Below are 19,412 nucleotides of genomic sequence, written 5' to 3' on the forward strand. Positions count from 1 at the left end.
GTGCTATTTGTGGAGTCTATTCTGTTGTATAGACTAAAACCTGAGCACTATAGACCATTGCTCCCCACAAAATACTAGTTACATATTGATGACTTGAGAGTGTACATTGCTAGCCTAGGTGCTTTCCCCAGGTCCCATGACTAATAGTTATTCTAAATCTGTCTCCAGAACCAGCTCCTGGCTATCCCTCCTGAGATGGCTCTTTCCATCATCTCCTGATCACAATGTACCATGAATCCCGTCTTGCTCCTGCATGCATCACATATTTCTCTAGCCTTGACTCCCCTCTCTTTTACTCCATATGCAGTACAATGGGAAAGCCCTTTGGGATTGGCTATATACTTTTAAAATCTGTTCATCTATCTCTTTCAATAGGAGCTCACTGTTTAAGGTACCATAATCTCTCAAGTATTAGAATTATTTGAGTAGGATCCTTTTCCATTCTCCATTTCAGCTATACTGGTCAGCTGTCCTATAATTGACAAACTTGCTTCTGCTCCTGGGCCTCACCCTGTCTTTTTTTTCTCCTTCTGAGGTTCTCTCTCCATCCTCCAAGGCCCATGTGCTGTGACTCCCTTTAAGTCTTTAAGCCTTTGTTCAAATACTACCTTGTCATAGAGGCCTTCCCTTCTTCTACTATTTAACTACAGCCCCGTAGCTGGTCTCCATACTCTGCCTGTTCTTCTTCATAGTAGCTTTTTTTCTTAAGTGTTATATAGTGCTCACAGATATATGCATATCTACACCCATGTAATTAGGGACAGGGAGCTTGTTTCACTCCTTCATCTCCAAAGCCTAAAATAAAGTCTGATATAGAATAAACACTGTTATTACTTGTTACTGAATGGGTAGATAATTGAATGGCAAACTGACATTTTATCATAAGATCTTATCAGATGGATATGAATTGAGAGGGCTCTTCATCTATGTCTTGATTTCATATGGACATATTGCTGATCTTTGACCCTCAAGTTTCTTGTTTTTGAACTTGGAAGAGAGGTATTCTCCATACTCTGTAGGAGTGAAGTGGTCGTGGAATGCTGTGGGACTTCAAATAACATATAAACCCAGAAAGCAGGAGGGAAGTCAGGGGGCATGAGGGAAACTCTGCCAACTCTGGGGTCTTAACCTCAGATGGCTAAAAACTGTTGCTCTGAGTTGTCTGAGTCATGGTGCTTTAGGAAATATAAATGGCTTTTCTAGTGTGTCCCCATGGCTTTCAGTGTGACAGTTGTCCCCCTTTCCAGACATCTTCAAGGGTTTAGAGAAGCCCAGTGGAACTGGGTTCAGTGCCCATCTGTACCTTCCTCCTCCTGTACATTTCTCTCTCTCTGTCTCTCTCTCTATATATACACATATATTTATATATGTATATATATGTATATGTATATATCATTATATATATGTATATATATCATTATATATCTTTATCATTGTATATTTATCTCTTCCTCCCCACTTTCTCTGCTCTATCTTCCTCCTTTCTCGTCCTCTTTTTCTCTCTATCTCTCTTTTCTCTCTCATGCACCCACCACCTTCCAAACATGCTGTTATGTCCTTAGAAAATTCTTTGAATTCCACTCCCAAGGAACCTAGTCTGGAACCTAATTACAGCCACTTTCTCTGCTACCTTGTGGGTTGCGTGTGGGTGGCTCTGTTTCTGACAGTCAGTATTTCTGTGACCCAACTGACTGCCTGACACCTGCAAAGTCCCCTTAGGCAGCAGGATAGGATTGTCTCTGAATATTCTTTGTAGACTGGCGGCATGGCTGGCCAAGAGGGACACCCTGAAAGCAAGTCTGGCAGGGGCACCTAGAGTCCTATCGTGCACCCTAGAAAACGCCACCGAGCACTGCACGTGCCTCTTCAGTCAGTTGTGCCTCTGCTCTGCCACCCAGATCCAAGTGGCATCATCCTACTCAGGGCCGCCTTTCCATGCCTGAGAGGGTTTAGCTTGCCAGGCACGACTGCAAGAAGGCAGGAGCAAGGGCAGGAAGCCAATTAGATTGAAATGGAATCTGGTCTGTAGAGGCCCCTGTCAGGGGGAGTTGTGGGGGACGTTCCCAAAGATGACAGATGCTGCTTTATGTGGGCTGCCCTATGAGTGAGAGGTCATTTGTAAATAAGATTTGCTCCATTTGGTATGGCAAGTCCTGGTCTCTGTGCCTGCCTTTTTTTTAAATTTGTCTCAGGGCCTTTTTCTTTCTCCCTTTGCATTTTGACATACTAGCTTGAAGGCCACAGGGCTCTTTGGTCTGCTGGAATGAATATTTTCAGTCCTGGAGAATAGCAGCCAACAGTGAGACAAGACAGGGCCAGGGTAGATACCAATAAATGCTTGCCTGCCGATCAAGCTGCCAGTAGGTGAATGAAAAGTACAACAACCAGTGAAATGCATGAATGAGTGAAGCCCTAAAAACCATTTCTTCTGTGTTTAGCTAGAAGAAGAGGAAGTAAAGCAGAAATCTGTTATTTGGTCTGTATGTTGTTGACCACATTGTTTAAATGTTAGTTTGTAGAATGTCTTCCTAAAAACAAAAGCCCATTTTTGGTGTAAAAACATATTTTTTAATAAATCAGACCATTTGACCCATGGAATCTGCCAGTCTGATGCCCTGGATTCCAAGCACAGCAACAAATCAGAACTTTTTTTAAAACCAGAACAGTGAAGCATAAGCAACTATAAACTGGAAGTGTGATTTATATAAGCATTTCATTGGGTTTGGGGGGGTTTTGCTTTGTTTTTGTCTTTGCCAGTCTGCAGCATGGGAAGGGACTGTTAGGATGACTTTCTTCAGAGAGAAGACCTAAGTGCTATGCTTTGTTCTTGGGTGTGTCCCTCACCTCCACTTGCCATCTGTGGGAACAGCGTCAGTGCCTTATGTCCAGGTATGTGACCAGAGAACAGTTCTTAGCGCTCACATGCTACCTGCAACCCACTGACACGCATTTCACTGCACCACTCTGAGTTTGCTTGTGAAATCCATGGAGTCTCTTGGGTCTGAGAGCTGGAACCTGCTGTATGAAAAAGTGAATTTTGAGGAGCTCCTGGTGGGTTCTTGGAGAAACTGTAAGCATCAGTATGCAACCTCCTGATGTTCTAGTATTATTGCTTCTTTATCATACACTTTAGTAGGTTATTCTAGGGCCTGTGATGTCCCATGTATAAACTCCAGGTCTCTCTCCATGTATGACATCTTGTGTCCTGTAACATGCTGGTTTGGTCCACAATGCCCAAACAAATGCATTTCCAAATCGGTTTTCTGGCTCTTGCCATGGCTGTGTGTCATTGGTATTTTGTGGTTCAGTTCTCTTCCATTGGTGCTAACTGTTCCTGGTCCCTCTGGGCTTCCTTTGTCCTCCATCTGCCAGCATATGTATTTGAATAGCTCCTTTCCCTTCATTCATCTGGGCACTGTGAGAGGTCAATGAGGAAGTAACCTCTCTGTCCACAGTTATTTCCATGATGTGTTCTGCTGGCTTCACCTATAGAGGATAGATTTGAAATGATCAGCTGGACTAGATAAAATTACTTAAAGGGCACCCCTGCCCTTTCTCCTCCATTTCCACTATTACAGGGACTTGAGTCCCCATTGTGACTACCTGAGATTTATAGCTTGTATACCCAGAGGTGTCCATGCTGCTTTCAGCATTGGGCTTATGCCTGGAAACAAGGAGCCATTTTATAATTGCATCACCCCCTTAGATTCACAGTAGATGTTTTGTCATTCAGTACTCATCAGGGACCCTAGTCATTTTCAGCTCTTTCCTTTTACATTGTTCTTACATATCACACACACACACACACACACACACATACACACACACCACATCCCTCATCAACCATAATTGCATGAACACTGACTCTACCAACTGTAACCATTGTGCATGCTTACGCCAACCATCAGCCCATGACTTTACAGAGCAATAGGTAGTATACATGCTGCCTGTGGAAGCAGACTGACAGCCTGTGACAGCCTGAACACAACCATGCCCTGTGCTTCTCCTCCAGAGCTCCCTCTTTCTCTCTGCAAAGCAACCAGTGTGGATGTTACAGAAACAGGACTGTGTGCTGTTTGTTCCTTATCTCCCGAGAAAGGATTCACCAAAAGGCAGGAAAGTCACAATTCCAATTAGAAAAAGAAAGGAAAGGATTGTAAAACTCCAAGGGATATTCTGACCTAACTGGCCCAGTACACTGTAGGGACCTTTATTTGTGTCATTTCCCAGTTGGTCCTACCTCTTTGGGATGAGATCCTCAAGATGCACCTTATCATTGGTGATGTGAGGTTCCTGGTCTTTGGCATTTCTGGGCTGGAAGATCCTGCACCCCAGAGCACTTTGGACCATGTCAGTATTCCAGGGGATCTTCTCTACCTCTAACTCACTTCCTCCTCTACTTGGTTGAGCCATTGAAGGTGTTATCACCCTGACTAAAGAAAAACTTGAGTCATTGTAAAGGAAAGAAATCTATAAGTTCTGGGAAAAACATACAAACCAGGGAAGGATGTTCTAAATCAGTGTTTCTCAGTTTTTTTCTGGTCCATCTTCTTCCAAGCTTACTTCCTCCCTGCCCCACCACCACCACCATTCACCATTCTACCAGTTTGGCCCTCTATCTCAGGTCTGACCCCCCATTTATACTGTTTTTACCTCTGGTCCCTTAGAATATCTTGTGGACAACAGCAGTGAAATGTGCCTCTGTTTGAAAATTTTTGCCCTGGACTACTGTGCTAAAGTTATTTGAAATAAGAAGCTAGTAATTGCCACATATTTTGCATCACAAAGCAAGGATCAAGACTTCCAGTTGAACCTCCCACTCCTCCTCTTGCCAAGGTTTTCAGGCTTATTGACTCATAAGAAAAGTTTGAGAGTTGACTTTAATTTGAATTCAGTTCAAAGAGCCCTGGAGCAAAAAAGAGTGCTTAAGAAGCTTGTTAGAGAGATATTTGTTCAGAAAGGATGCCAGCATTTTCATTTCAGACTTCATTGCACTCAGGTTTTTATAAGCCTCTTTTGAAAAAAAGAGAGGAAGAAATGACAATGTAGCCTTTAATTCAGTGTTTGATTTTAGCTTCTTTAAATGATGTTTTTGCAAAAAGCATGAATTGGGGGGTTATTTTTCCTTCATTTTTTTCATGATTGATATTTTCATGGTGTAGATCAACTGAAATTTCAGAAGGCAATTAAAAAGCAAAGAATGTTTATTTGTGATCAGAGTTGCAATTCAAGGTGCATTGGTTCAAATAAAAAGTAGAAAAACTAACACACACCTCAGAAAGAACAAACTCAGGCTTATTCTTTGGGAGGAGAAGAAGAACATGAGGTCAAGGGTTAGGAAAGTATTGATTTCATTTAGCAGACTTAAACTATTCTTGGACACACATAATTGGAAACTAGTTCTACCCTCTAGCTAAAACTTTCATCATAGGATTTCAAACAGTTATTTACATGAAGCTTTGTTTTCTTTTTTTACTTTTGGGGGGTGTGGGGGCACAATTAGTACTGTGGGCTACTCCTGATCCACTGAATGCTTAGAGGGGACATTTGTTTACTAAGACCAGCCAAAAATTCCAGCATTTAAAGCAAGTTCTCCACCCCTGTCTCTACTCCAAGATGTCTTAAAACAATTGCTTTTGACCCAGTACAAAGAAAGGTCTTTGTCCGATTCAAATGAGACAGGTAATGCAATTTCTCCATAATGACTCTCACAGCACCATTTTAAAATGGTTACACTGAATGTCAGCTTTCTACATACACAAAGTGGCCGCAGGGCAATGCTAACTCATAACCTTACTCCTGTGGGAAATAAGGACTTCTATTGTATCAATGAAATTTGCCAGCAAAAAACAATTAGGTCAGCAGGTGCTGCTCAGGTGTACTCAGAGGAGCCATAAGTTCACCGGTGTCTTGGGAGAAGTGCTGGAACATTCCAGATTCTTTACTCAGAGAGAAATGCAGCTTCTTTGCCACCATCTGTTGAGGCTGGAACTTTCTATGGGAAGAAAAATTCCTGCCAATGCAGTAGGGGAGTGTAAGTTAGGGGTCCTGGAGACCTGCATTTATATCCTCATTGGGCTTCTTAGGATCTGCTTAATCTTCAAAAATTGACCTTTCAGCCACTAGTGTCTTCCTTGTGAAATAGTAACTAACTTTCAGTCAGTATTCACCAAAGTCTCTGGGTTCTTGGAAATTGTGACTTTAAGACATACAAAAAACCTAGATCCTTAGGTAACATCATTTTGCACAAATTCAACCAAGATAATTTTAAATCAAGATGGTAGTGACAAAATGGTCCCAGGGACATAGAACATTTGCTTACAGGTGAGAAGCTCTAGATTTGATACTTTGGCACTGCAAAAAAATAATAGTGATGATGAATTGATGTTAAATTATGCAATGCTCTTTAGAGGCCTGCATCTCACAAAAAAGGTGATGTGTTACAAGATTATCTGTTCAGCAACCTCAGGAACCTGGGATAAACCAAAGAAATGGTGGGTACAGTAATTTTGGTTCTAATGAGAAAAAAATAATGCTTTTATTAGAGATTTGAAATTGCTTTCAGACAACCTCCTAGCTCCTGGCATATGACTCTATGTTTAACCCACACAATTTCCATCTATTATCATATGTCCCTATTTTGACTTAATCTTTTATCTCAATTCAATTCAGTGGTTCTTTGGCAAGCCCAGCTGTGGGTGCCAGCTGGGCAAGGTATACAAAGACAATAGTGTGCTGGCTCTTGCTCTCCAGAAACTAGACAGTGGGGCTAATACATTCATTTAGTATTTATGGTGCTGGATATTCTTTAGGAAAGTCCCAGTTAAAAGGTTTCTCTACCAAACTCAATCCTACTAAGTTTCCTGGGTTTTTTGTTGTTGTTGTTGTTGTTGTTGTTGCTGTTGTTGTTGCCTGTTCATTAGACATCCTTGTCTGCCTGCCAGGTGACAGAGCTTGGAGTTCAGAGCAGGTAGACTCTATCCTCAGGGCACTGTCTGGAGGGAATCGGTAAATAGGCCATTAGAAGGGGTAGGAGGTAGAGTGTGTTTAGATTTCATTTTAGATTTAGAAAGGACATAGTCCCTTACTCCACCCTCCTTATCTCTGCCTAGCCCTAGATCTCCCACGCAGTGAGTTCACCAAACTCTGGCTGATTTTTCATCTAGAAGCCCAGCTCCTTTCCAGCATGTTCCTTATGAGTATGGACCAAAGATCTTTCTTTCTCTGCATGCATACCAGAGAAAAGTCCAGGATGCCCAATTGCAGGGAGCTCCTCATAATAAGAAGTGGTATGACTGAGTTCTGAGATCATACATATTTCCCTGGGTGGGAAAATACCCCACCTCTCTGAGGTTTGCCTTCTTTTCTGCCATCTGGGAATCCCAGAAGTTCTGACTTCATGGAGCACTTGGAAGAACTCATTAAATTATTGCAGAGGCAAGATTGATAGACCACTGGCAAACCTAACAAAGAAAGAGAGAGAGAGAAACTTGATAACTCGTATCAGGAATGAAAAAGGAGAGATCACTACTGATATGACAGAGATTCAAAGGGTAATCAGAAACTACTTTGAAAAACTCTACGCCACTAAAAATGAGAACCTGGAAGAAATGGATAAATTCTTGGACTCTTATAATCTTCCACGGTTGAAGGAAAAGGATGTAGCATATCTAAACACCCCCATCACCATTGATGAAATTAAAACAGTAATCAAATGTCTGCCGAAAAACAAAAGCCCAGGTCCAGATGGATTCACTAATGAATTCTATCAAACTTTCCAAGAGGAACTACTGCCAATCTTGGCAAGACTCTTTCATGAAATTGAACAAACAGAAACACTTCCAAATAGCTTTTATGAAGCCAACATCACCTTGATACCTAAACCAGACAGAGACGCTACCAAAAAAGAAAATTACAGACCAATATCACTGATGAATGCAGATGCAAAGATCCTCAACAAAATCCTGGCAAATAGGATTCAATGCCTCATTAAGAAGATCATCCACTACGATCAAGTAGGTTTCATCCCAGGAATGCAAGGCTGGTTTAACATCCGTAAATCTATCAACATAATACACAACATCAATAACAAGAAAAATAAAAACCACATGATCATATCAATAGATGCAGAGAAAGCATTTGATAAGGTCCAACACCCATTCTTGATCAAAACTCTCAGCAAGATGGGAATGGAGGGAACCTTTCTCAATATAGTGAAGGCCATCTACCACAAGCCAGTGGCAAATATTATCCTCAATGGAGAAAAACTGAAAGCCTTCCCTCTAAATTCTGGCACAAGACAAGGCTGTCCTCTCTCACCACTCCTATTCAACATAGCACTGGAAGTACTTGCTATAGCGATTAGGCAAGAAAAGGATATCAAGGGAATCCAGATAGGAAAGGAAGAAGTCAAGCTCTCACTGTTTGCAGATGACATGATACTCTACTTAGAAAACCCTAAAGACTCTATCAAAAAGCTTCTAGAAACAATAGACTCATATAGCAAGGTGGCAGGCTACAAAATTAACACACAAAAATCAATGGCCTTTCTATACACCAACAGTAATAAAGAAGAAATGGACATTAAGAAAACAACCCCATTCACAATAGTACCACACAAACTCAAATATCTTGGAATCAACTTGACTAAATATGTGAAGGACCTATACAAAGAAAACCATAAAACTCTGCTCCAAGAAATAAGAGAGGACACACGGAAATGGAAACACATACCCTGCTCATGGATTGGCAGGATTAACATCATCAAAATGTCAATACTCCCCAAGGCATTATACAGATTTAATGCCATCCCTCTAAAGATACCCATGACATTCTTCAAAGAAGTGGATCAGACACTTTTGAAATTCATTTGGAACAATAAACACCCTCGAATAGCTAAAGCAATCATTGGGAAAAAGAATATAGGAGGAATTACTTTTCCCAACTTTAAACTGTACTACAAAGCAACAGTTATCAAAACAGCATGGTATTGGAATAAGGATAGGTCCTCAGATCAGTGGAATAGGCTTGAATACTCAGAAAATGTTCCCCAGAGATACAACCATCTAATTTTTGATAAAGGAGCAGGAAATCCTAAATGGAGCAGGGAAAGCCTCTTCAACAAGTGGTGTTGGCACAATTGGATAGCCACTTGCAAAAAATTAAACTTAGACCCCCAGCTAACATCATGTACAAAGGTAAAATCCAAATGGATTAAAGACCTCGATATCAGCCCCAAAACCATAAGATATATAGAACAGCACATAGGCAAAACACTACAGGACATTACAGGCATCTTCAAGGAGGAAACTGCACTCTCCAAGCAAGTGAAAGCAGAGATTAACAGATGGGAATATATTAAGCTGAGAAGCTTCTGCACCTCAAAGGAAATAGTGCCCAGGATACAAGAGCCACCCACTGAGTGGGAGAAACTATTCACCCAATACCCATCAGATAAGGGGCTAATCTCCAAAATATACAAGGCACTGACAGAACTTTACAAGAAAAAAACATCTAACCCCATCAAAAAATGGGGAGAAGAAATGAACAGACACTTTGACAAAGAAGAAATACGCATGGCCAAAAGACACATGAAAAAATGTTCCACATCACTAATCATCAGGGAGATGCAAATCAAAACAACGATGAGATACCACCTCACACCCCAGAGAATGGCACACATCACAAAGAATGAGAATAAACAGTGTTGGCGGGGATGTGGAGAGAAAGGAACTCTTATCCACTGCTGGTGGGAATGCTGTCTAGTTCAACCTTTATGGAAAGCGATATGGAGATTCCTCCAAAAACTGGAAATCGAGCTCCCATACGATCCAGCTATACCACTCCTAGGAATATACCCTAGGAACACAAAAATACAATACAAAAACCCCTTCCTTACACCTATATTCATTGCAGCTCTATTTACCATAGCAAGACTCTGGAAACAACCAAGATGCCCCTCAACAGATGAATGGCTAAAGAAACTGTGGTACATATACACAATGGAATATTATGCAGCTGTCAGGAGAGATGAAGTCATGAAATTTTCCTATACATGGATGTACATGGAATCTATTATGCTGAGTGAAATAAGTCAGAGAGAGAGAGAAAAACGCAGAATGGTCTCACTCATCTATGGGTTTTAAGAAAAATGAAAGACACCCTTGTAATAATAATTTTCAGACACAAAAGAGAAAAGAGCTGGAAGTTCCAGCTCACCTCAGGAAGCTCACCACAAAGAGTGATGAGTTTAGTTAGAGAAATAACTACATTTTGAACTGTCCTAATATTGAGAATGTATGAGGGAAATGTAGAGCCTGTTTAGGGTACAGGCGGGGGTTGGGTGGGGAGGAGGGTGATTTGGGACTTGGGTGATGGGAATGTTGCACTGGTGATGGGTGGTGTTCCTTTTATGACTGAAACCCAAACACAATCATGTATGTAATCAAGGTGTTTAAATAAAAAAAAAATTAAAAAAAAATACAGAACAAAAAAAAAATTATTGCAGAGGCCCAATACCTGGGATCCAAAGAGATACCAACTCCTTCTCCCCTTTAGATCATGCTGGCTCATGTTCATGAGGATTCCAGATTCCTCACTGAAGAAAAGGACATCAAGTATATGTATGTAGACCTCTTTCTTCAAGAAGAGATGAAAGTGAAAATGAATGAATACTTCAGAAGGAGAAGACCATTGGATATATGCACATCTCACTGAAGATACACACAATAGAGCTTCCCCCTTCCCTTTCTCCACCTTCTTCCCATGAATTCTGTGTTAGGAATGGAGCTGATTTGATCACATGGCCCCTGACTCTCCTTCTTTCTTCAGGCATCTTTATTGCCCAAAGACTGGTGTTCCTCCTAGATGTGGTGCTGGACAATAAGTCTATAGAAATCAATAAGGGGTATATAATAGCATTGCAGGTAGTTAGTGTGAAGTAGAGAAATGGGGAATCCACCACCTTTCTCTTCATTCACCTGGGTGATTCCTATACTTCCACCACCCCTTGGGCAATCATCAGACTGTGTCTACATGGTCCACCACCCCCATTTTTTTAGTGCTCTCAGACTTGGGATGGAGCCAGGAATCTTCCTTTTGTAGGAATTGGAAGGCAGTCCCTCCACCCAGATCTCTCCATTTATCATTGCAGAAGAGAACTTGAGGAAGAAGAGAGATAGAAGCATAAGATCAGTCTGTTTGTTAAATGTGAAGGGAGAGAAAAGAGAGGAGCCCACTCAGAAGAGCATGGGCCTCTTCAGAGGTAACTGAGCTGAGTGAACAGTCCTAGCAGAGAAGACAAGCTATATGCAACCCCCAACATGGAGAGTCACACACATGCAGAGATGCTGGTGAGTCCCCGAGATAGAGAATGTACCTTTAGCAGCTGAAAGTTAGATTTTTCCAAACTATCCATGCAAAAGTCTGTTGCTATGGTGTTGCCAAGGGGGAGAGCTGAGAACTATTGCTGGTCTTTGATATTCTTACCACGCAGGAGATTCTCTTCTCAGACCTTGCACTTCTGCAGCTCAAAGTCTCTCCCCTTCCTTCTCAGTGGGTTTCTTTATTTTAAAGGCTCTTCAGGCCTTTGGGCTGCATTGGGTTTTTTTGGAATCACAGACTTTTTCTAGCCAAGGCCTCTCCTGTCTGCCTGCAACAACAGGGTTTTGGCCTTATATAATGGTATCCTTCACAGAAACCAGTAGCTGCCTCTTCAAGAGGTATTTTTCTTCTGTCTGGAACCCAGAAAGGATTCGATTCTGGCCACTAATCAGTCCAATTTCATACTGGACAGTCATCCAAATGCTAGCTTATCTGCTTATGCCAACCAAACTCATGTCCTGAATTAGCTCATGAACTCAAACCCCACTTAGAGACTGAGTACCAGACAAGGTTCATCAGCACCAGGTCACAAATCAGATGAACACACAGTTGAACACAGGTCTGGGGCCTGCACTCTGCTATACATCATAGGACTATGGCTATCCCTATTCTAACCTGCATTGTCTGACACACATTCTCTAAAGTCCATGAGATGATGCTGGCATCACACAAAGGCCAGGGTTCAGGCTTTTGTTCAGCATGTTGCTAGACACATCTTGCCCTTCATAGCAGAAGGCAAAGGGTACACTTAATTCTTAGTTGCCCCTGAACTCTCTTCTCAGCATATTCCTCCACTATCCAATCACCCATTCCACTGCTATCAGTCACTGATCCCCTGCCTCTGGGCTGGACTGACAGTCTTCTTTCCAGAGTTCCAGGTAGCAATACATCTTTCTAAGGCTCAGAGGGAAAGAATGGTTCCTGGAGGCAGCATTTTCTAACTTGGCACCAGCCAAGTATGAAGCACCAGCCACAGAGACCATTCTAATGGTCTCCTCCTGCTTCATTTAGGAAAGACTAAGAACACTGGAAGAAAGTATTTACTCATGAGATAGGGTGTTATGGCCTTGGTCTTTGAATGTGAGGACAGAAAGAAGTGATCCAGGGTGGAGCTGGCTCGCTACAAATGTTAATTTACCTATATCTTTTTGTTTTGTTTTGTTTTTGTTTTTGCTCTTGTTTTTTGGGCCACACCCAGCAGTGATCAGGGGTTACTCCTGGCTCTACACTCAGAAATTGCTCCTGGCAGGCTCGGGGGACCATATGAGATGTGGAATTGGAACCACTGTCATTCTGCCTGTAAGGCAAACATCTTACCTCCATGCCATCTCTCCAGCCCAATTTGCTTATATTTTAGAAACCCACAAAATACTCCAGGGTGAATGCTAATTTTGTTTTATAGGCCAAATAATAGCTCCTGTAGTCCCTGAAGAATTTGGAAATGGTTATGAATTCCCACCTGACCTCTGGGAAATAATGGTGGGTTTTTCTCAGTTGCCTCAGTCCCAATGCATTGGACAGGAAAAGAAAAAAAAAAAAAAAAAGACCCAGTTGTTTTGCCACACAGTCAAGACTTCTGAGCAGAGAAAATTGGGTCTGAGACTCTAAGTCTTTGTTGGGATACCAGCCACGAGAAAGCCCTGTCTCTGTAGCCCTGAACTTTCCATCCAAAACTATTTAAGTGATGGGACCCATTTCTCTACTCTTTTCTGATTTGTCACCTGTTTGCCTCTCTCCTCTAGTCCTAGTTTTGTGGGTGCCTTTGTGCTCTGACAGGCTTGCAGTTATCCCTCTCCTCATCTGAGATTAATAAACATGTTTGTCCTGCAGGAAGCAGTTAAAACAGGGTCTGTCACTTTTCATGTGGGCTCGTGTGCCACCACCCTGAAGAAAACATGTACCCTGAAGAGAACATGCAGCCAGGGGCAGAGGCGAATTCTCTGAAATGAATCAGCCCAAGGCTTAAGGAGTTTTACTGGTGGGCCCTTTCAGACTTGCAAAGGTGGTTTTGGTGGTTGTTTATGGTATCAGTGGAGAGCCCAGGGTCTGAGCAGCCAGCCAGAGCCCTGCCCATCCCTGCTAGCTCAGAGCATGAAAACACACCAGTATTCTCTGGTGCCTTCCCAGAGAGGATATTTCTTTTTATCTTTATATTGTTTCCTTCCTTCCTTTCTTCCTCCTTCCTTCCTCCTTCCTTTCTTCCTTCCTTCCTTCCTTTCTTCCTTCCTTCCTTCCTCCTTCCTTCCTTCCTTCCTTCCTTCCTTCCTTTCTTTCTTTCTTTCTTTCTTTCTTTCTTTCTTTCTTTCTCTCTTTCTTTCTTTTTTAATATTTGGGCCTCACCCAACTGAGCTTTGTGCTTGGGAGTCACTCCTGACAGTTCTTGTGGAACAAAATGCAGTGCCAAGAATCAAACAGCCATATACAAGATAAGTGCTCTGCCTTGTGTGCCATCCAAAGAGGACATTATAAAACAAGCAATCCACAAGTGAGTCTCTGAGCCACCAAGTCTTGGTGTCATTGTCAAAAAGTCATGGTGGCCCTAGGATTAGATTTGTACTCTGATTTTTGAATGCTCAGTCATTTAAGTAATGTTCAAATGACCAGTTGAAACCTTAAGAAAGCCTGTTTGGAATAGATTTTCCTGGGCCAAAGAGGCAGCTCAAAGGGCTATAGCATCGGCTGTGCATGCAAAAAGGCCCAAGTTTGATCTGCACTAAAGTCCCCGAAGCATCACAAGGGGTGCTTGAGCACAGGCCTCTGTGTAGCCCCAGCACCACTGAGTATGACCCCAGACAACAAAGAAGAAATTGTGTTTTCAATTTGGGCCAATAAACACACTTTATGAATGGAATTTCAGGTGCATCAACCCTCCCTACTATTTCTTTCCAACTTTTCTCTAAGCCTAACTTATTCTGGAATAAAAGTTAATACTTTTATTACAGATCAACCAGGGCAGTAAGGTATCTAAAGTCAGAGGGATGAATATAAATGACTCAGATAGAAAAACCAATATTCAAGCTGTGGGCAGCACAATCGGAAGCTGGTATTCTCTCCAGCTCTGATTATCCTTGCAGCCGTCAGCAGGTCACCTAATCACTCCTCTTCTTATTTCAGAGGAAGGGGACAATCAGATTGACCCAAAAAAAAACCCTTGGAATTATCCTCAGTCACCCTGAAAATCTCCATTTCACCCTGTGAAAGTTCCATCTAAGCAAATCTACTCCCACAGAGGTTCTGCTTCTCTCAATGTCAGTTCTATTAACCATGTATGTCATTTCACAGAAAGCAGGGAATGAGGGTGAGGGACATGGTTCAGCAGCATCAGGGTACATGCTCATAGGTGAGAGGTTAGATCCCCTACACTGCATGTTTCCTAAGCACTGCCAGATGAGTATACCCCCCAAAAAAGAGAGGGCTAGGACTGAGTTTAGGGCAAGTATCAGGATCAGAAGTTTACAGGAAATGCAGCAGCAAGCAGGTAAATTGTAATCCTGGGGTCATTGCCAAGGGGCAGACCTGCCCTCTCCAAATCCTGCTGCCAGAGTTAAAGACCCCAGTCTGAAAAGGAGTTTGAGAACCACTTCCTTAGTCATCCCTCAACAAGAAACTCCTGCAACTCTGTAATCAGCAGCCAGAAGTCACAGACCTGAGTGACCTATCAAAACAGGGTGACTGAGACACTAATGGCAGGTGCCAGCTACAAAGCAAATTTGTTTCATGTTTGTTGTGTCAGGAGCAAATTCTGAGTGAAATGGTGCCAAACCCAACATCCCTCACAGAAACAAAGGTCATTTATAGTGCCATTTATTGGGTATGTTAACTTGACTTTGAAGACTACTTTTCCCTTATACTTCCCAAATGTGGTCAAAAGAAAAGGAGTTTTTTTTTTTTTTTTTTTTGCCCTTATCCATAAACTCTTGTATGGGCAAAATCCCAGAGATACAGGAGAACCACTGATATGCAGTCCCTCCCTCAAAGGATTATTTTGAATCACGACTAGAATTGAAATAGTAAGAAATAGTTCTGAAGTGAAGTTTTTATTCAACAATTTTTTTTTTGGTTCTTGGGTCACACCTGGCAGCACTCAGGGGTTCCTCCTCGCTCTACAGTCAGAAATTGCCCCATAGCAGGCTTGGGGGACCAGATGGAATGCCGGGATTCGAACCACTGACCTTCTGCATGCAAGGCAAATTCCTTACCTCCATGCTATCTCTCTGGCCCCTATTCAACAACTCTTGATGCCTCCCATTGCCTAGGAGAAGGTTGTGTAAAATGTTAGCAGCTCCCAAGAGGCACTGGAATAGAGTAGGGATCTTTCCCAGCAGACGCTGGGATTAGCGATTTATCCCATAGAAGCCTTCAGTACTGACATGCAGGCAGCTAGTACTCAGCTTAGATGGAACAAGAACCAAATGTCACAGTACACATGTGAGTAACCGCAGTCATACTTCCAGCTCACAGAAAGCTTATTTGGGTCAGGTGGTAACTTTTCAGCATAACCAAGAATGGGAAGTCAGTTTAAGTTTGTGATGTGAGTTAGCTACTTTGTGAGGACTTTGAAAATAAGGGCAGCTGGGAGAGTGTGAAGCAGAGCACAATCCAAAAGGGGACTAGAAAGGTGGCAGCCCAATCTGAGAAAGTCAAAAGAATGAAGCAGGGTCAGGATCTGGGTGAATGAGGCTTTGGCATTTCACTCTGAGCCCAGCATGAATGAATGGAAGGAAGAGATGCACAGATTGCAATCCATAAGACATTGTACATGATTGGCTACAGGAGAAGTGAGAGGAATTAGGAATGTTTGCAACTAAAGAGGTGGCCAAGGAAACATTGGAGCCAGCTGCTAAAATGGCAGCTTTTCTCATTCTGTGTTCTCAGCCCAATGAGGAGAGAGCCTTTCCCCACCTGCTTCATACCTGTGCACCTCAGCCTGCCAGTCACCCAAACACACATGTCCACAGCCCGGACTATTGTTTGCTCACTACTTTCAGCTCTTTAGACTTTGAACAACTTCCTTCACTCTCCAGACACTGCTGACTTATCCATCTTCTGTGAGCAATACATTCACTCAACTTATTTTGTCGGCAGAACAAACTCAAAGAGTCCATAAAACAACTTTTAAGCAGAATTCCATTTCTGCCCAAAGGGATGTAAATAATAAGATGATGCCTTTCATTTTACCTGCTACTTATACAGGAAAGATGTCCTGCTTGTTCTTTGGTTCATTTCCCCCAAAAGGATTTGCCTTTCAAAGATAGTGGGAAAAGAGTAAGTAGAAGAGAAAAGCAGGTTAGTGGAGCCAGGAAGGACCATCTCTTCTTTGAAGAAGCCCTTTTACTTTCATTTTCCTTTTTGGGATGTAACCTAGGTCTCTGATCTCCGAGCACTTTGGCTGAGCACTGGGCACACTACAGCTGACCGGTGGAGCTGTTTTGCAATCACCCCACTTTGCCCCTCTGGTGACCTTGCTTAGCATTTCATTGCTTTCTTTCCTTCCCTGATAAAAGAGATCTGTTGTCCAACCCAGTCCAGTGGTTGGGGCATGGCTGGAGCTGCAGAAAGACTTGGGCCCAAACCTACTTGATCTCCCCAACCTTCTCATTCTCTGATTGGCTCTCTCTGCTTCTCCAAGAAACGGATATTGGCTCACCCCATCCCCCATGTGTTTATTCATCTCTGATTACTTCTGGTGCCCGTAATAATCAGATCCTAGTAGAGACTGAAAATCTGTCCCTGGGTGTCTAGCTTGGCTCTCCTGGGATTTTTTTTTTTAGGTCAGGGGCTGCACATTTGAGGTCTTCCCCTCTGCCTTGAGACCCACATCTGGGGTCCAGGCCCTCAGATACCAAACCGAGATCCCTTCCACAGTCAAGAATTCATGTCTCTTGGGGCTGGAGCACAGCGTCAGGGCATTTGCCTTGCATGCAGCCAACCTGAGAAGGACCAGTTTCATTTCTGGCATCCCATATGGTCCCCAAACCTGCCAGGAATGATTTCTGAGTGCAGAGTCAGGAGTAACCACTGAGTGCTGCCGCCAGGCATGGCCCAAAAACAAAACAAAAAAGAATTCATGTCTCCACCAGAGAGAGGCTGTGATTGTGAAAGTAGATAAGAGCACAAGTGTATGGTGACACCAGCACTGTGATTCCCCAGACCATCAGCACCCAACTTATCCTCTGCCAACATGTGTCATCGTCTTCCTTAGGGCCATGTTTAGGGGTGAGACTCCAGACACTGAAGTCTCCTATCTCTTTCCTTTGTAGGACACCTGTGTGGAGGACAAATAAGTGGATATGACCAAATTCCCTTATCTCAGAAACCAAGTATGACATATATACACCTTAATATAAGGTGTGAACATACATAGTAGTTGTATTGGCACCTGCTGACACATACCCTGGCATTAAGGAGCAATATGCACAGCAGACCCACACACGAACATGTAGAACATGTGTGTGCTCACACAGTGCATATTCAAACACACACAGTACATGCTTGTTTACTCATTTTCTTCCTTCTCACTCACTCCCCTCCTCATGCTCAGACCTCTGCCCTGTGCCCACAGGCCTCCCTATTTCCCTTACTGGCACTTATCCTCGTAGATGAGTGTCTATGGGTGTGTGTCTCAAGACCATCAACCTCACTAGGGGTGAGGACCAATGACAGGGCCATCCTGATCTGGCATAAGACTGTGGGCTTAGTGATTGACCCCTAATGGTGGAAATAGAATCTGCTGGATTACTTAGGGTCACTCAAATGAAGAAGAAACTGAGAGAATTGGGGGATGAGACTAAGAATTTCCCAGAAGACTATAAACAACTCTGAATGTCATCTGAGAGATGTCCCTCAAAGTTACTTGTTAGCAGAAGGAGCCAGAAGTATGGAAGCCCGTAAAGCAATCAGGAAGGACCTGGCAGGGCCATACCCTGCTGTGACAACAGTCATAAACCCCCCTCCCATGTGGATGGCTAGGTAACCAGAGACTTCCTGGTTCATTGAAGGGATCACTTGCCAGAAAAGGAGGAGCACCCTTCCTGACTCACCCCAGTTTTGGCCTTTTCATCTCAACTTCTGTGTTTGTATCCACACAAAGAACAGGCTTGAAAGCCTTATCACAAACCCACACACAAGCCTTTCTTCAGTACTTTCTCTTCTTCTCAGCCTGCCTTAATGAGCCATTTGGGCCAGATCTGTCCCAGCAGCCTCGGTGCTGGCCTATCTGTGTCTCCCCATACCCACACATCCTCCAGCCTTTCATGTTTGCAAACCCCCTTTCACCGGAACTGTAAGTCGTGAAGGTTCCATTTCACCTTCACTCAGCGGCCAGGTGATTAAGAAACACAGCATGGTTCAGCCCTGTCAGAAGCACCTTAGACTCCTGGCCTGGTTGATTTGGAATTAAGATTTCAATTGTTAGATGGTGAGAAACCTTCCTTTGTCACCAAATTGTTCTTCATTCCCACTTGCAGTTATGTGACCCCTGGCTTTACGAAGTGAGGTTCTCAAGGGCTCTTGTCTGCATCTCTCCAGTCAGTTCTTCAGCCTGGAAGACCCTGCCACAGTCACATTTATTCAGTGAGATGTTTATACATATACTCCTTTGACTGAAAGTCAATATGCCTCATGTATATGTGCATATGTGTGTTAGCACATATCGGTTACATGCCCATACATGTAACTAAGTCTTGTTCTTTTCTGAGTCTTGTTCCTTTACCCAGAATTAGTTTAGGATGAATTTTCTAGAATATCTTCCTTTATAACTATCATGCCATTATTGCAACCAGGAAGTTTGACATGATTAGGATTCTAGTCAGTGATGGAAAGAAAAAGCCTAGTTGATTGAGAGATACAGTAATAGGTCACAAAAGACCTTGATACCTGACAATCTGATAGGTTGGAGGATGATAGACCCACAGCTTCAAAGTAGCCACCGTGGCTGCACAGCCACAGAAGCAGCTTTGATAATGCAAGAGACCTGAGAAGCACATTCAGTTTCAGTCTGATAGGCATCAGAATGATCCTCCCCCCCCCCC

At 42.9% G+C, this 19,412-nt stretch overlaps 1 protein-coding gene across 1 annotated transcript in view; it reads right to left on the reverse strand.

The window, feature by feature from the left end:
• GABRA1 (gamma-aminobutyric acid type A receptor subunit alpha1) overlaps positions 1–19,412 on the reverse strand; it is a 1,147,113-nt gene that overhangs the window by 798,462 nt on the left and 329,239 nt on the right. The window lies entirely within an intron of this gene.

This window comes from Suncus etruscus, chromosome 6, assembly GCF_024139225.1.
Source record: "Suncus etruscus isolate mSunEtr1 chromosome 6, mSunEtr1.pri.cur, whole genome shotgun sequence".
Taxonomy (NCBI): Eukaryota; Metazoa; Chordata; class Mammalia; order Eulipotyphla; family Soricidae; genus Suncus; species Suncus etruscus.